Here is a 15,722-nt window from a genome sequence, read left to right on the forward strand (position 1 = left end):
TAAGCTAATCTGAGCCTACTTATGACAAATGTCTCTAGCTTCCAAGATCCAATGGAACTGTTTTATTATCTTTGTGAAACATAAATTGCAAGTTTTGAAGGTTGGGTCTTATGTGTATCGGTCTTAAAGCAGTAAAAGAGATGGGAAAGAAAAGACCAAACCAAGAAATATCCTTGTCCTGGTGAGCAAGAGCAGCAAAACTGTCAATTTCTGCCCTTTATTCTTATGGGTCAGTTCAAAATCCATCTCTCTGAGTAACAGCTCAGCATCTGGCAATCAGATTTGTTGGCAAATAGTCCATTTCTATTATTTTAAGTACCAGCCTGAATCCACAGCAGGTTTCTCAGCTGCTTCCTTATTTTACGTAATTAATGAGTGCAATAACTGCTAAACTTTAGAAATCATTTTATGGAGGCAATGACCAAGATATCTGAAGACACGAAGTTCAAACACAGGTTTAATGTGTCCTCCTGGTCAAACACAGCATTTTTTTGTTTTAGGATTGCCTTTTTGTCAGCTGCAATAACAAAATGTAAACTACTTACTGATGGAATTTGCCTTAATAATGATCATATTTAAGCAGGTGATCTTCTGTTTTTTTGGTGTTTTTTTTTTGCTATCCTATCTACTCTTTCAGATACAGCTGAAGGCATAATGTGTGTGTTTGTCCAGCTTAGCAGTATACATATTATATACGTTAGAATATTTTCCAGCAGTTATGTTTTTCAGAGACAGGCAGAGAAAAGTTAAGTTGTTCTTGTCAATGTAAAATTTCTGTGAATATTTTTCTTGGCTGAGAAATTCTAGCTGTCTTTTATGACCCTGACATCTGACATAGGATGACCTTGCTGGTGGCCTTGACATCTTTGTGGAAGGTCAATTAAATCTGAGTAACAGAAAAATAAAATCTCACAAAGTGTACAGGCTTAGTACAGACTTCACAGACTTTTGAGAAATAAATTCTGCAAAAAATGCCACTGTTAAGGTCTGTTACCTCAAAGGAAAACCACAATGCATTGTATTTCCATTCCATGTCCAAGCTATCATCAGTTTCTTAGGTGCTCCATCATCTCCAGCTGATTCCAAAGGATCCTTTTTTGTCAAACAGCTCTTTGTTATCAGTTCAATCTTTGAAAGCTGCTCTGGGTCAGAGGCACATCAAGAAATCCTGTATTTAGAATAAGTTATATTTTCATTTGGCTGCCTTGTATTTTTCTCTACAGAAATATTGATCTTTCTTTCCAAGAAAGGACCTGAAAAACCCCAGGGAAAAAGTTTCTAATGACAGGCTCAGATAAAACCCAACACACTCTTTCAGGACAACATTTACATGCAAGCTTTGATTTTTATGGATTATAGCCCTTAGCTGTCATGGGAGACAGGGCTCAAAACAGCACAGACCTTGTCAAAGACTCTGCAGCAAGGACACTAAAAGCACACAACAGCTATCACCCAGAGGAACCCCTGGAATTTGCTGCTCACTAAAGATTTGCCAGTGTTTCTTCAACAGACCATGCTACCTGTTCCCCTGCACTGGGGATGTTGCAAAAGGTATTTGCTTATGTTAATCTAGCCTGTGAATTAAATCTTTTTTTCCCCACTTTTTCTTTCCCATGTTTCTGATAAACTCCTCTTCCTGAAGTCACCAACTCCTACTGAGTGAGAAAGTTTCATGCACCTGTTTATATAAAGGGAAATGAAACTGTCATTTCTTAAGTTTTTCAGCTTCTTTTAGTAGAATTCCTCTCACCTCCTTTTATGTCTCTGCCTAAGCTAAAAGCAATCTGTGCTAGACAGGTACTCTTTGGCACTTTAGGCACCGTTTTTGGGAAAGGAGTGAAGGAAATACTGGGGTGAGATTGTGCTGACCTATTTACACCAGATGCCTTGCACCTCACCAGTGTCTGCTTCTCTCTATTACTGCATAGAGAAAGTTGGAGTGATTGGTTCAAGATGTCTATCTTTGGTCAGTTGAATTCTAACCTTTATTTGCAGGTACTAAGTGTTCAAGGCTTGACTGAGAATAAGGAATAATTGGCAATTTTCTGGTGGGAAAGGTGTGATAGTCAGCAGGAATGGATTCTAATAGGTTTTAATTGATCCTACTACAGCAGAGTCCTGGTGTTTAGTGTCCTGAGAATCTCACATTTTTGAAAGGGAAAAAGATGTCTCTTCCCTGAAGTAGATTAAAGTGCAGGAGAAAACGACCTTTAGTACTGTATCTTAGGTCCTGACTAAAATCCCAAATTTGAGCATTCATCTGCTGAGCTTTTAGAAAGTGAATCTGCTGAGCTTTGCTGTACCCACCCTATCTGCACTAACTGAGCTTTGTTTAATTCAGCTAAACATGTTTAGGTGATAACACTGTGCTCAAAACAAGACACAAACTTATCAAATATATTGTAGCTACCATCATTTTTAAAAACACATTTTCAAAGTCTGAACATTTCTTCCCCCTATTATTATAAGTGTATGCATTTTACTGAAGTAGCAGTAACTTGCTTTCCCTTATCTTAACTGTAAATGACCCTATTCATTTGTAGCTAAAATTGTCCTCCCCAGAGTGCACTGGCTTCAGCAGAATTACAGCTTGCATGATTTTAGCTGATAGACTCTGCTGCAGATACATAACCTAAAGAAGTAACATATTTCTGGCAATACATGATAAAAGAAGCACTCGGCCAAGGTCAGCTTTTCAGATGTCTCATGGAAATCTCTTAAAGTACAGTCTTCTGATAGGTCCTCTTCTTCTGCCTTGGTGTCTGTACCAATTGTCCTGAATTTCTGATTGAAGTTGGGCATTTCTGTGACTTTTCTAACAAGTTAGAAGGTTCCAGTATAATTAAAATAACCTCAAAGTCAAATTTAACAGGTGAGAATTTTGATAAAACTCTTTGAATTAACTCTATTGTATGCAAGTAAAACAATCTTTAAATTATCAGTCCTTCTGAATGTAGCTAAGCCTGCTAAGATTTGAGTAAATGTCAGGCAAATTCCTAAATATTTGAACAAAAAAGCTTTGCTGAAGCAATTATTCTCTATTAATAGGAACTATGCCAAAATGAAACCCTTGTGCAAGCAGGGCCTATCTTCTTTTCAGTTTTCCATTTTCAGTCCAAACTTTCCCTTCATTTCAGCTTTCCATTTGAAATCCTAACTTTTGTCTGCGATGATGACTTCTTGTGAAGCTGCTGTTAAAAGTCTAGGTTGGTGCATATGTTAAAAGAGTGCAGGTAATGGAGAGCAGAAATAAGAGTAGATGATCCAAAAGTTGTGATGAACTCTAGCTCAGTGCTGAGGCAAAACTCACCACTAGGCATTGTTTCTGCCTACAAACTCCAGAAATTGTTTAAGCTCAGCCACTATAAACAGAGAAACATTAATATTTATGTGGTGACGTTTTGTTTGACCATCAAGCCAGTTTTCAGCTGACAGACTGCTATAAAATAAAAAGATGGACAGCAACTAAAAAAGAATAAAATTAAGCTGTGTATTAGATATGAATCAATTACAGAATGAGATGACAAGCTCATTCTCTTTCCTGTTGGAGGTGGGGAAGCAAAGTACTTCATGACCTTGAGGTTTCTTTCAGAGCACGTTTGCTTTCCTTACATGCACAGCAATATGTGAGCTTAAGGGCTGGCTCTTAAAATCTGCATTACATTCCCCTTTGGGAAGGAGTAAGTTACAGAGAGTCTTCATTCATGTTTTAGAAGAGACTGTGTGCCTATTTTCTGCTCTTGTACTTGTCCCAGATCCCAGCATTACAGAGATCCCTGCAACCTCTGCTGCATTGCAAAGGTCTTGGATTGAGGCGGCGGCCAGGAGGCTGAGCAGTAAGGAACATATCAGCTCCAAAGAGCTAAGGCTGAGTTCCATGGGGCACTGCAGGGGTTAAATTCACTGGCATCCTCCCTGCTCATGTACAGAAGGACTTGTGTCATGTGAGCTTTTGGTCAGCATGAGCCTGCAGGATGCCCTTGCCCTCTTCAATAAACTTCAGTCACTTGTGTTGCACTGAACTGAGAAGGAAAGCCCTGCAAATTTGAAACCTAAAAATAACTCCCATGAGACATTCAGTTGTCCCAAATATAGCTGGGACAGCTCAATGTCTGGTGAGTAGCCCAGTGGAGGCATCACTCCATTGGGGATGTGCATTCCTGTGGAGCACCCTCAGCCTAAGTCACAGAGAGTATCTCCTGAGACACCAAAGAAAAAAATTATGGAGTCCATTCAAAGGCAAGCAGGTGGTAAATGTTTACACGGATTACAAAAGATGAAGTAGCCTACCAGATGTTGGAAGATGCAAGTACTTGATCCATGGGAGAAAGAAAATGCATGGATATCTCATGCTTCTGGAAAACTGCAGAAGTACAGAGACTTCACTAGCCAACTTCTGTCCACTGACCCAGCTTCAGTCTCAGCCTTATTGAAGGGTATGAGATATAGGAACAGTCTACCAATATGCTGGTAATTTAAATGATAGATGCTGATAAGTACTTTTTTTCCTTCCTGCCTGAGCTTTACTCAAATTCTTCCATTAAAATATATAATTGAGTACCTAGACAGTTGCATTTTGATTTGCACCTCTTGCCAACCCAATATATCTTTCAGATAAGCCTTTCATGCATCACTTTTAATAATAATGTCTTAAATTAAAAGGCTGCTTCCATCAGCATAATGAAGCAAGATAGCCAAGGAAAATAGCTATGTGCCTGAGAAATTCATTAAAGTAAGGAAAAAAATCCATGAAAAGGGATGATAATGAGAAAAATATTGAGCCTCAAAGATGACAATACTGAAAGGAGAGACTGCATTTAGGGCTTACTTACTGCATGGGAGGGGCTGTTTTCTCTTTCCAGAGATCTTGCCTTTTTTTTTTTTTTAATTCTGACAAATCACATAAAATTTTGGCAACTCAGTTACTTTTAAATTGCCGTAGGCATATGGGAGTTTACTAGCCCAAAACCTGTGCCTGATAGTGCTATCAGGGATAATCCTTTATGCTACTTCTGTAAGTGTTAGTTTTAATGATGTCCCTTCTTCTAACACTGAGAAACCTACAACTTAATAATGACAAACACCAAAGCTGCTCAAAGAAGGCAATTTATTGTAATCAAGATATGATTTCTAATTACCCTCCTGGTCTCTATTTAAGCTGCAGATTGTATATTATATTTATCTTAGAAATGCATTGTCCTTATAAAATCCTTTTTTAAAAAGAAATATTTGAAAAGGTACTGAAAAATATTATAGAGATTAAAAGGAACTTGCGTAGTGAGCACTAATGAGGCACATGCTTGCCTTTGAATTGCATTCCCTCTTCCTCTCCCTCCCCTCTTTATCTTCAGGCAGCCAAGGCAGCGTTTAACAAGAAAACCAGTTCCCATCTGACTCCTCTCTGCCTGTCTACTGAGCTGTGCTGCTGCTCCTGGCAGGCTGTGGGCACTCAGGAACACACAGGGGCTTTGCAGGAGGAGCTGACACACATCCAGCTTCAGACAGGTGCTGTAAACCTGCTCTCTGCTTGCCGTGACTATGCAGAGACAAAAGGCTCTGCCTGGGACAGAACAACCCTTGGCTGCTGGAGCACAGATGGTATGGAAGTGCTTTGTGTGACATGAGGTGTTAGAAAATGCTCAGCTCACTAACATGTGCTGTCAAGACCTGTTTTCTCCAAGCTGCCAGCCTGTCATTGTCTTTTGGAAACCAGCATGCAGCCAGGAAAACCATTTCCATCAGAAACAGAAGCCCTGTTTATACTTCACTTTCATTTTCTCCTACCAGGTAATTTCTCTCTCTAATGTCACCACAGGTATTATAGTAGAATTAAGGAACAGCCAAAATTTCTCTTTCATTACATAAAAAACCCTAGTACCTACATAAGTAACTAGAAGAGAGAAAACAGGTTTTAAAAATGACAAGAGTAAAGGAAAAAGAAGCTTTCAAACCAAGCATTCCCCACACCTGAATCTGCTGAACTTCCCAGATACAGTATAAAAGTCTTTTCTCTATGAAGTGTCCTTTCTGAAATGTTATCAATGTTAAGCTGTTGTATTTGAAAGATGAAGCAAGGATTTTGGGATTTCATCTTTGTTGTAAAAAAATCTACAATTAGGCTATGGAAAAAGTCACTTGGTAAAACTGCACAAGGCAAAACCAGAAATAAAATCAAGCATACGGTGGCTAATGCAAAAATTGAGAAAAGTCTTCTCACAAAATATCTTTGTGCTGCTGGGCTTTCCATCTTCAAAATGTCTTGCAAAGGTTAAGTCTTTAAAATATATCTGTGCAATGAAGCATTATATTGGCACCATTGTTTCTTTCCCCTCAGTTAAAGTAGATGTTGAGTGTTTAAATGTCCAAGGCTGTGGAGAAGGTCGCTCAGATCTAGGACTGCAGACTAAGCTGCTTCTGCAGTGCCTGAATTTCTCAGACTGGGCTGGACATTCTTCATTTATTCAGTCATCCTTCTGTCAGCCACTGCTCTCCTTTTCTCAACTGATTGTCCTCTTTGACATCTTTTCCTGGCTGGTCTGCAGCTTTCCACTGCACTGAGTGTGCTCAGATTGCCCCATTAAGCCTTCAATAACCCCACAGGTCAACCCTCACTTGGCTGGGTTTCCCTGCTCCCACTTGAGGCTTTTTGCAGTCCAGACTTTTCTCTCCTCCTGTATTACTTTAAGGAAAGGTCAGTCTGGCAGAGGTCAGCAAAACTCTGTATTCAACCTGCTTTGCAGAATCCCTACGGAAGACCCAGCCAAATGAATTTGATCTCTGAAGCAGGTACATCACAAACACACGTATAAAGTCTCTGTGTGTCAGGGTAAAAAGCAACTCACCATCTCCTGTGTCAGGAATCACCTTGGAAAAGCTGCCTTTGGGAATAGGACTGGTAGTAGGAATTCAATCAGCCTTAGCAACACTGGATACTGCCAAAAACCTGCAAGAAAGCAAAAGACCATAATATAGGCTCTGTAAATGACAATGAATGATGTCTGCTTCAGGGGAAGGAAAAGATTCTTCAGGCCTAACTGTAGTTTTCAGGATCTCCAAATAGCTGGGAAGGATTGTTTAAAAGCTTAGAGACCAGTGCCAGGAGCTCCCCCTGCTCAGAGTTCACACAAGAGCATAGTTGGTGATGACAGAAATACTTTGGAATGAGCTAATGACCAGCAAGGGCCTTGCAGGATTAGACACGCCAGGAATCGACTCCACTCGAGGAACTGGAGAAATCGAAAGGTCTGACTTGTACTTTCCTGAAGATAAATGACCTGTTAAAGCAAAGGGGAAGGAAGTTTAGCCAAACCAGCAGTTTTAGTGTGTCTCAAGCTTTTAGCACCCGGGTACATCTGTCAGGTGCTAATTGTCAACTCCCACTGACTGCAGCAGGAGCCCAGGGCACTTGGCTTTGTGCAGTATTAACCTGCTGTTATTAAGCTGAAGAGATAAACATGCCAGAGTATGTGATGTTTGAACTCCAAGGCATTGTTTCTTGCATTCTCCCAACTTTAATATATTTTTTTTCCCATTTAGCAGTGTCTCACGGCAAGCAACTGCCTAAATTGGAAACATAATGCAAAAGAATATGCACTGTGAAAAGTCTGCACTGTGAAGTGCAGAAATATATCATTCTACCAAGAGTAGGCTGATTTAATTTTAAATATAAAATCTTTATATAGCTAATGTGCTTAAAATGTAGATATGAGATAACAAAAGCAGTTCTTGTTTCAAAGGAGAATAGCAGTCAGTGAGAAAAATGAATAAAAAGAAGACAAAGTGACAAAAGAAAGAAGGAAATATCATTGATTTCCTGGGGAAAAAAGGATAAAACCTAATAATTTTTCACACATTATCAAATAACATGGTAATTTATCCAGAATATAATTATGCTAACATTTGGCTGTTACTTGGTATCAGATGACTTCTTTCAGCTCAGAGTGTTCTGGGGCAGGTTTTGAGGGTGGCTTCAGACATGTTTGTTGGCATTATGGCTAATATCCCTGGAGGTGTTGAAGAAATGACTGGATGTGGCACTTAGTGCTGTGGTTTAGTTGAAAAGGTGATGTTTGGTCAAGGGTTGGATTTGATGATCTTGAATTCTTTTCCAGCCTTACTGATTCTATGGTTGTGTGGGCTAGGCTAGGATAGTAGGTGATGTGGCTTCTTGAGGTTGTGAGGGCAACTTTGGGAAGTTCTGGTTTCATTATTGCTAAAGGAAGGGTGAGAGCACCCAGCAAATCCTGAGTTACAACATCAGTGCTGCGTGTTTTGCAAAAACTTGGAAAAGTAAAGGCTTTTATACTTTTGTACCCATTCCACTGGTAGACGTAAGACATTTTTCAAAAATTAAGTCTCCTGCTTAGTACAGAACATTAACCTTCAAAATATAACTTATTGGCAGTAATAACAGAGTTTAAAAAGTAAAATGAGTGCCTGTGCTCTGTTTTTCCCTGCTCTCCTTTGTAATTCAGATATCTCTCTCTCTAGGCAAGGTCAGAAAGGACAGAAGGCAGAGGGGCCAGCATGATCTGCTGTGGGAATATGCAGCACTCAGGACATAATGATCCACTTGGCTGTATCTCGTTGAGCATCCACCAGATGACCATCAGTAACTGATAGATGTAGAGGCAGAGTGGCCCTTTGGTCTGGTTTTGTTTGGAAGTTGGTGTAACCATTGCCTCCATCCTTTTCTCTCAACACTCTCCTTCAGATGTAGCAAAACTCTTTTCTGAATAAGACTGCAGGAGTGCACAAGAGCTGGGATAATTTTAGGGTTATCTTAAAATGCTCAGAAGGATTTCCATCTTAAGGGGTGGATGGAGAGCCACTTTAGATGGAAGCTGGCTTTAGTTCTTGTTTGACATCTTGCACCTTTGTTCCCAGGTAAGAAATTTTAAGTATCAGAACATCTAGGCAGCACCAGAACACCTCAGAGGTTTTATTTGGCTTTTTTAACAAAAAAGAAGTCTCTGTTTCTTCACAAGCTCAAGGTCTTTTTCATGCATGCCTTACCCCTGCAGTCTATCCTTTTCCTATTCTGTTATTTTTCAGCTTCTGCATCAACATTTTCATCTTCATCTCAACACAGCTCTTTACATTCAGGCCATCTCCAATTGCATTCTTTATTTCTCCCCTGGTCCTCTAAAACAAAAGGGAATATTTCTGACATGCATGTGCTTACACAGTCAAGAATTTAATTGTTGGCACTGCCATTCAATGACTTCATTCTTGTCTGAATGGGGAAAGTGACCTCTGAAGGGGATCTGGAGGCCTCCTGGCTGCTTAGATCACTATTTGCTCCCTGTTATTTGGAGTTGTTTGGAGTGCTGCCAGCCACTCCTGTGCAGGGAGATTTGCAAGCTGCCTACAAGCTCTTGTGAAGACCTTGTCTGAATGGGAAGGATGTGGGGGTCCTTGTTGATGGTACAGCTGTATGGATGGATGTTTTACCTCTTCATTTATCATTATCATTATAATTTCATTATCATTACCTTATCATTTTCAGCTTAATTAAAATGTAAGCACCCTGGACCTAGAGGATCAGCACAGGAACTGAACAGACATCTCCAAGATTAATTTTACATAGCTGGAAAGCAATGTTGATATGGATTTATGCTTTCTTTTATGCATCAGAAAAAATCCAGGTAATGTTCAGTGAGTTAAGCAAGGCTGGGTTTAGAGCAGTGCTAAATGGAGCTGAAGACAGAGAAGAAGACATTACAAAACTGCAGAAATAAGAATTATTGGAACTATTGATAGGTAATTTACAATTAGAGTAATTTTTGTTATGGTAGAACATCCCCACATAAGCAAAAAAAAAAAAGGGGAATTACCCCAAGTCCTATGAACTCTCTGTTTTGTTTATTAAACAGAAGCCAAGCTTTTAAAAGATTTGCAGTTGTTTTGTACATATGAGGATTTAATATTTCTGAACAAAATCCAAACCTCTTTTTACCCAATATAAAATCATTTCACATCTGCTCAAAATCCCAGCAGTCTCAGTTTGTGTGTGGCAGCGACTTCCTCTAGGAAGGTAGTCCAGCAGAAGAAATTCTGGACCTGCTTCCATCTCTGAAACACATTTATTGTTTCCATTGCTTCTCATACTTCAGGATACTCCTGCTTCAAGTCTGAATATTTATTATGGAGGTTGAAGTCTGCCAGTAACCAAAACCCAGTACTATCAATTCCAGCCCTCCTTCTTATGAGGCCTTTAGTCTTGTGAAACACAATGGGAAAAATCTTGCGAAATGTGTGGAAGGAAAGCTTTTCTTGTGGTTAAAAACAGCATCTGCAATAATTCCATGAGAAGAATAAAAGTGAGTTTCTTACTGTGTGGAGGATGCTGAATACGACTTTTTAAAATGGTACCTTTTTCTAGGACAATTATGGAAGAAAAACAGCTTTCCGTGAATCTAACAGCTGTTTTAAAGGCTCAGCTGGCAGCATCATTTCCTATCATGCAGAAGATCTAAGTTCAAGATCACACACAAGTTTTTGTCTTCTCAAAAGGCAGCAGGAAGTGAAGGTGGCATAAAGAAAATTACAATCTTACTGCAACGGCAAACAGCAATCTCTCTGTGATCATCAGCTGAGTTTGTGTTTCCTGTACAAAAGTGGCAAGAAGTTACAAGCAGATAATACTCCCTAGAATGGCTTGACATCCACAGCTGGGTGAGAATTCTCTTTTTCTTTAAATTTACAGTGGCTGCATCTGATGTTCCAGAAAATGATGGATCAGTACAGTCCTATAAATCCCAAACACATATGTAGTATATCTTTTCAGAAATAACTTACAAAACAGCCTTCCAGAGGAGGAGAAGTCTGCAATAATGACAGCACACTGACAGTGCAATAAAGAGGAATTCATTATTCAGACTGCAGGGGTTGACAATGGCCAGAGGGCAAATGCATAAAATAAGAAGAAAGAGTCGATGCTCAAATGTCAAAAACTCCCTGCCACAAGTGGGAAAAAAGAGAAATGTGTTCAAAATGTATTTCCTCTGTATAGGAATGATGGTGGTGATGCTAATAATAACATTTATCTGAGTATGATAAATATTGCTGAGGGTGAAGCATTATATGACATCATCTGTGTATAAACTGTCCCTTTCCAGTTTCCATTGCCATAAAATTAAAAAGAACTTTGCAATCTAGAAAGTGGCAGCAAACCAAACAGTTAAATATGTAGGATGGTTGGTTTTGTGAGTAATCCTTGTTGACAGTTTTTAAGCTACTGTTCAATTCTAGAAACAAATCTGATTGTTATAATTATTTCTTTTATTACCTAAAGAGGATAATATCTACTCACAAGTGCAACTACTTCAGTATGAAATTTTGCCGGCATAAACTGCACCCTCAAACAAGATCTCAATCCCACAAAGGAACAGCAATAAGCTGGGCAAAAGCCCAGTTGTTTTTCTGGAGTTATTTAGTTCTAAACAAACTTCCCTTGCAGTCTGTCTGTTTTTTATTTTTAGTTCCTCCTTCTTTGCTATTGAATGCTTTTGTAAGAAGGAAGGATTCTTGTTCTTCCCCTGATATTTTTCTTCCCCTGATATTTCCCATATGAAGTTACAATCCTCTGATGGCTTGTATGAAGAGGATTAGAAACATGTCATCACTAATTGCAGATGAGGATTTAAAGGAGGGCTGGGCAGGAGAAGCACAAAGATGAGATTGGCTGACCTGTCGTGATTAGGCTGTGGATGTTCTGTGCCTGCCTCTGCTGCTCCAGGAATTTAGCCTGCCTCCCACATCTGCCCTCGTCTTATGGAAAAGGAAAATTGTTGGTTGTTGAACAGGATGAAAGACTGATTTCTTTACTGCTCCTAAAGACCCATTTCTGCCATGAGGAGTACATATAGTTGGCTTAAAATGCACAAGGGAATGTGAAGTTGCAAAGAGGAAGCGCTTTTAACTCAAAAAAAAGGGGAAAAAAAGCCAGATTACACTTGTGGAATTGTTTCTTTCTCCTCAACAGATTTTTTTGTTGTTTGTATTAAACTGTAAACTGAGTCACTGTATCCTCACACACACCACACAAGTGTGGAAGTAGCAGTGGCTAAGCAAGCCCTCACCATCTGTGAGCATTCCCACTGCTTAATGTCAAACCAGTACCAGTTTGGCTAATAAGGTTAAGGAATTACATAACTTAAGTGGAATTACAACAGAATTATGCCAGCATGTGTTCCCCTCTATTTTGCTTGGGGATGAATCAATTATGAAACATAAATCCAAGTAATGGATACAATATTTATAACCATTTAGGCTCCCAGGCATTGATTAACCATGACTGAGAGAACTTTTTCTTGTGGAAATGGATCATAAAGAACCTGTAAGTTCCCATCTAGGGCTGTGAACTACTTGGAAGGACATTTTACTCTAGGACTAGGATTCTTTGAAAGGTTGAAGTCTGAGGAGATAAGACACAAGAAGGAAGGCCAAGTAGTCAGAGTTGCTTCACACCCTTCAGTATGGATCATTCCTCAATGAGTCAATAGAGGAAATTTAATGAAAATACCCCTTCTTCTACTTTAAAAAACAATGCTACATTCTTCAGGCCTTGCAACAAGGTCAAAAGTGACTCAAGAGTTCCAAAAAGTGGTAAAGATGAGCCAGAGTGATATGAATTATCTTCAGACTTGTAATAGAAACCACAGAGTTTTGTCACAATTTTCAGGACTTGTCTGTCAAGCTTTGACAGATTAGGAATCTGAAAAGGATGATTTCTGGATTAAGACTGAAAATAAAGCCTGAACTTCACTTTCAAGGAGAAAGTGTTTATTTTGATTAATAAAGAAATATGCAGTAAAACTACCTCCTTCTCTGCCAACATAGTTATAACCACAATTCCACATCTCTGTCTCTCCCATGACAAATTTTGGGCTCTCATTTTGGCAATAAAAATGTCTTTTACAAAGTGTTTTGGAGAACTATCTGTGATTTACTTAAGGAAATAATGAAATATCTCAGTCTTCTCAGAATTAAAGGCAAATAACATTTTTATCTGCATTAATAGACTTGTTGATGTAACCTGCTGGTTCTTGATCATCTAAGTTTATGACGCTCACCAGTATCTTTTTGCAAAATCTCTGTTGCTAAAATGGGCTCATTTTCTTGTCACTTAATCACTCAATCAGAGCACTTCTAGTGAGGAAAAACAGGGATTAACAGACAGAGGACTAAGTATGGGATTAAAAAAATGTGTACGTTGTTTCTGGACTGGTACAACAGGCTGTGTGCTGTCTGTTTCACAGACAAATGTCTTACATCCCAAAAGGTCACGTCTCTAGAGCAGGCAGCCCCTCAGTCCTGTCTAACATTCTTTTAGCAAAGTTATCATATGGCTCAAACTTTCCTGAAACAGTCACTCTCTTTTAAAGTATAACTATTGGTGATACAAGGCCTAAGGGAGACAAAGTTCTTGGAAAATGAAAGGAAATCTTGCCATAAGCTTTATCAGTGGCTTGGCAACCCTTTGGAGACAGACAACTTTGGTGTTGCTTCATCTTTACTCAGAGTTTGGGGTTCTCGATATCATGATGGCTTACAGAAACTTGTTGAGACTAACTCCTTTCTTCCTGATGCAGGTGCTGCTGCTGGAAGAGTTTTTGGAGAAGAGCTGTGAAACACAGAAATGGTGATGGATACAGCAGGGGGCCGCTAAAGGTACTTGTTTATATTTTTCTTCCAGAGAAGGTCTGTAGAGCTAACATAAATGTTTATATTATCCTTCACTGCTGCTTTCAATTAAATTCAATTTAAGAATCTCAACTTTTACACAATATTTGTTTGTGAGGCCCTGATGAATGCAGCTCCTGGTACTGCTGCTGCCAGAGGTACCTTTTGAAACAGATGTGTTTAATGGTAATGTGCAGTCAAAGTATTGCTCTCCATTCTGCTAAATTACATTTTGTTTCAGCACTCCAATCTTTAAGCCATATCCAAAAGCTGGATCTGTTTAGGAAAATTCACTGGCAGCCTGGCTGAGATTACATCTCAAGCAATCATTTTAATATGTAGTTATAAATCACTTCTAACTTTCTGCACGTAGAGTGTTTTCTGTTGATGTATTTGAGAACATTGTAGAGAGGTTTGTAATTAAATGAGAAAAAAGTAGGACTTCTTTCATGAAGAAATAAATTTTTAATGCCATAGAAATAAGGGAATTCTGAAAATGCTGTGCACTCTTTATTTTGGCTTTGTACCTGAAAGTTGCTCAAAAGTAATTGCATTTCTCTTTAAAAGACAGTGGAGGGAGAAACAGCCAGCTTTCTTTTACATTTGGAATAAAAAAAATTATCAAGTAGAGAGACCACAGATTTACGTAAAGATTTCTATATTTTTCTACAACATTTTCAGGGACAAGTTCTCCAAAATCTTTTGCCAAATTGTGTACTAAACTGTATCTCTCTATGCATTAAAAATGCCCATGCTTCACAGCAGGGTTTAGCTTTAAAATGATATGTAGGGCTCAAAACCCAAGAGTTCAGTTTCTAGTACCAAATGTAGAAAATGCCCTTCTCTTCCTTGTCCTTTTCCAGCCCAGGGTGGCCAGTTTAGTGTTCCACCTGTTTTTGATTAAAGGTGAGGTACCCTATGATCCAGCATGGTAATTACTGTATTCCAGTGTAAGTCACAGACCATTGCTGCTATTATTTATTCTGAGACAAAAACATTCATTCACCCCTTTCCAGCTACAGGCTGCAGATTCTTAATGGCTCGACTTTTGCTGTGAGTGAAACCACTTTATTTTTCATTTGCTCCAGTTGCTGAGATAGCTGCACTATCTGTTGTCCATTCTCTGTGGAAAGATTTGAAATTTGCCAGTGCTCTCTTTCACTATGGATCACAAACCAGATAAGTTTTCAATGTTAAGGATGGTCACTTGTACCTCATCCAGTTTCTGCAGGCTTAAATAATTGCACACATTTGTCAGATCACTCTCTCTACAGAAATTTTCTTTTTTCCTCCGTGGAGTTGGTGGGGGTATCTTGCACACTTGAGCCTATATTGGCAAATTCCAAGTAAATATGGATGACAGACTAAGGAGTTTATTAGATATGATTTTTTGTGAAAAAGGTCTACTAGGTTTACTTCATTTTGTACAAAAACAGAGGCAAAAATGGAGCAGAAGTCTACACATAAGCAAAACACCCAAAATAGCCTCCAGCCCCCCAACTTTTTCTCCTAGAACCGTTTAATGTGGGAAAAAGCTGAGTGCACAAAGCCACTCCATCGTGAGCTAGTGAGTCACTGCCTTCAATCTGCGCCTCTTCGGTTCAGGCTGATGTACTTGCAGCTAAACTTTTTAGGCTTGCCAGTTCTCTGGAGAAGATGTATATTACAGAAAACTTGGGAATTTTCAAGATACAGCTCATCCATTCACCATGTATAGCACTTCTGAGAAACCAAGCATCTAACAATAGGGAAAGGGAAGGGAGCGGGGGAGATACGGATCTGAGTACAAGACCTGCAGAAGTGCTTTCAGCTTGTTAGAAACTTTAAGGTCCTAAAACTTAGTATTTAAGTACCTGCCTTGAAGAAGCTGTAGGTAGCAACAATAGGTGAAAGCGCTTTTTTAAAGAAGTGAGTAAATCTATTCCTTTCTTAATGGAAAAATCCACACAATCTGTCAAGGAGTGGTAGATGTTCTTCAAAGCAGACAAATACCAATGGCATGACATTTCCTGCCTGTCCTACTAATGAATAGGACA

The 15,722-nt window shown here is 39.1% G+C and overlaps 1 protein-coding gene across 1 annotated transcript in view; it reads right to left on the bottom strand.

Annotated features, from left to right (window-relative positions):
* Positions 1-15,722, bottom strand: part of HTR1F (5-hydroxytryptamine receptor 1F) — a 102,672-nt gene that overhangs the window by 47,567 nt on the left and 39,383 nt on the right. The window contains exon 2 of the mRNA XM_066571916.1: positions 6,843-6,943. The gene's annotated coding sequence lies outside the window, so the exon portion shown is untranslated. The remainder of the gene's footprint in view (positions 1-6,842; positions 6,944-15,722) is intronic.

This window comes from Molothrus aeneus, chromosome 2 (genome assembly GCF_037042795.1).
Source record: "Molothrus aeneus isolate 106 chromosome 2, BPBGC_Maene_1.0, whole genome shotgun sequence".
Lineage (NCBI taxonomy): Eukaryota > Metazoa > Chordata > Aves > Passeriformes > Icteridae > Molothrus > Molothrus aeneus.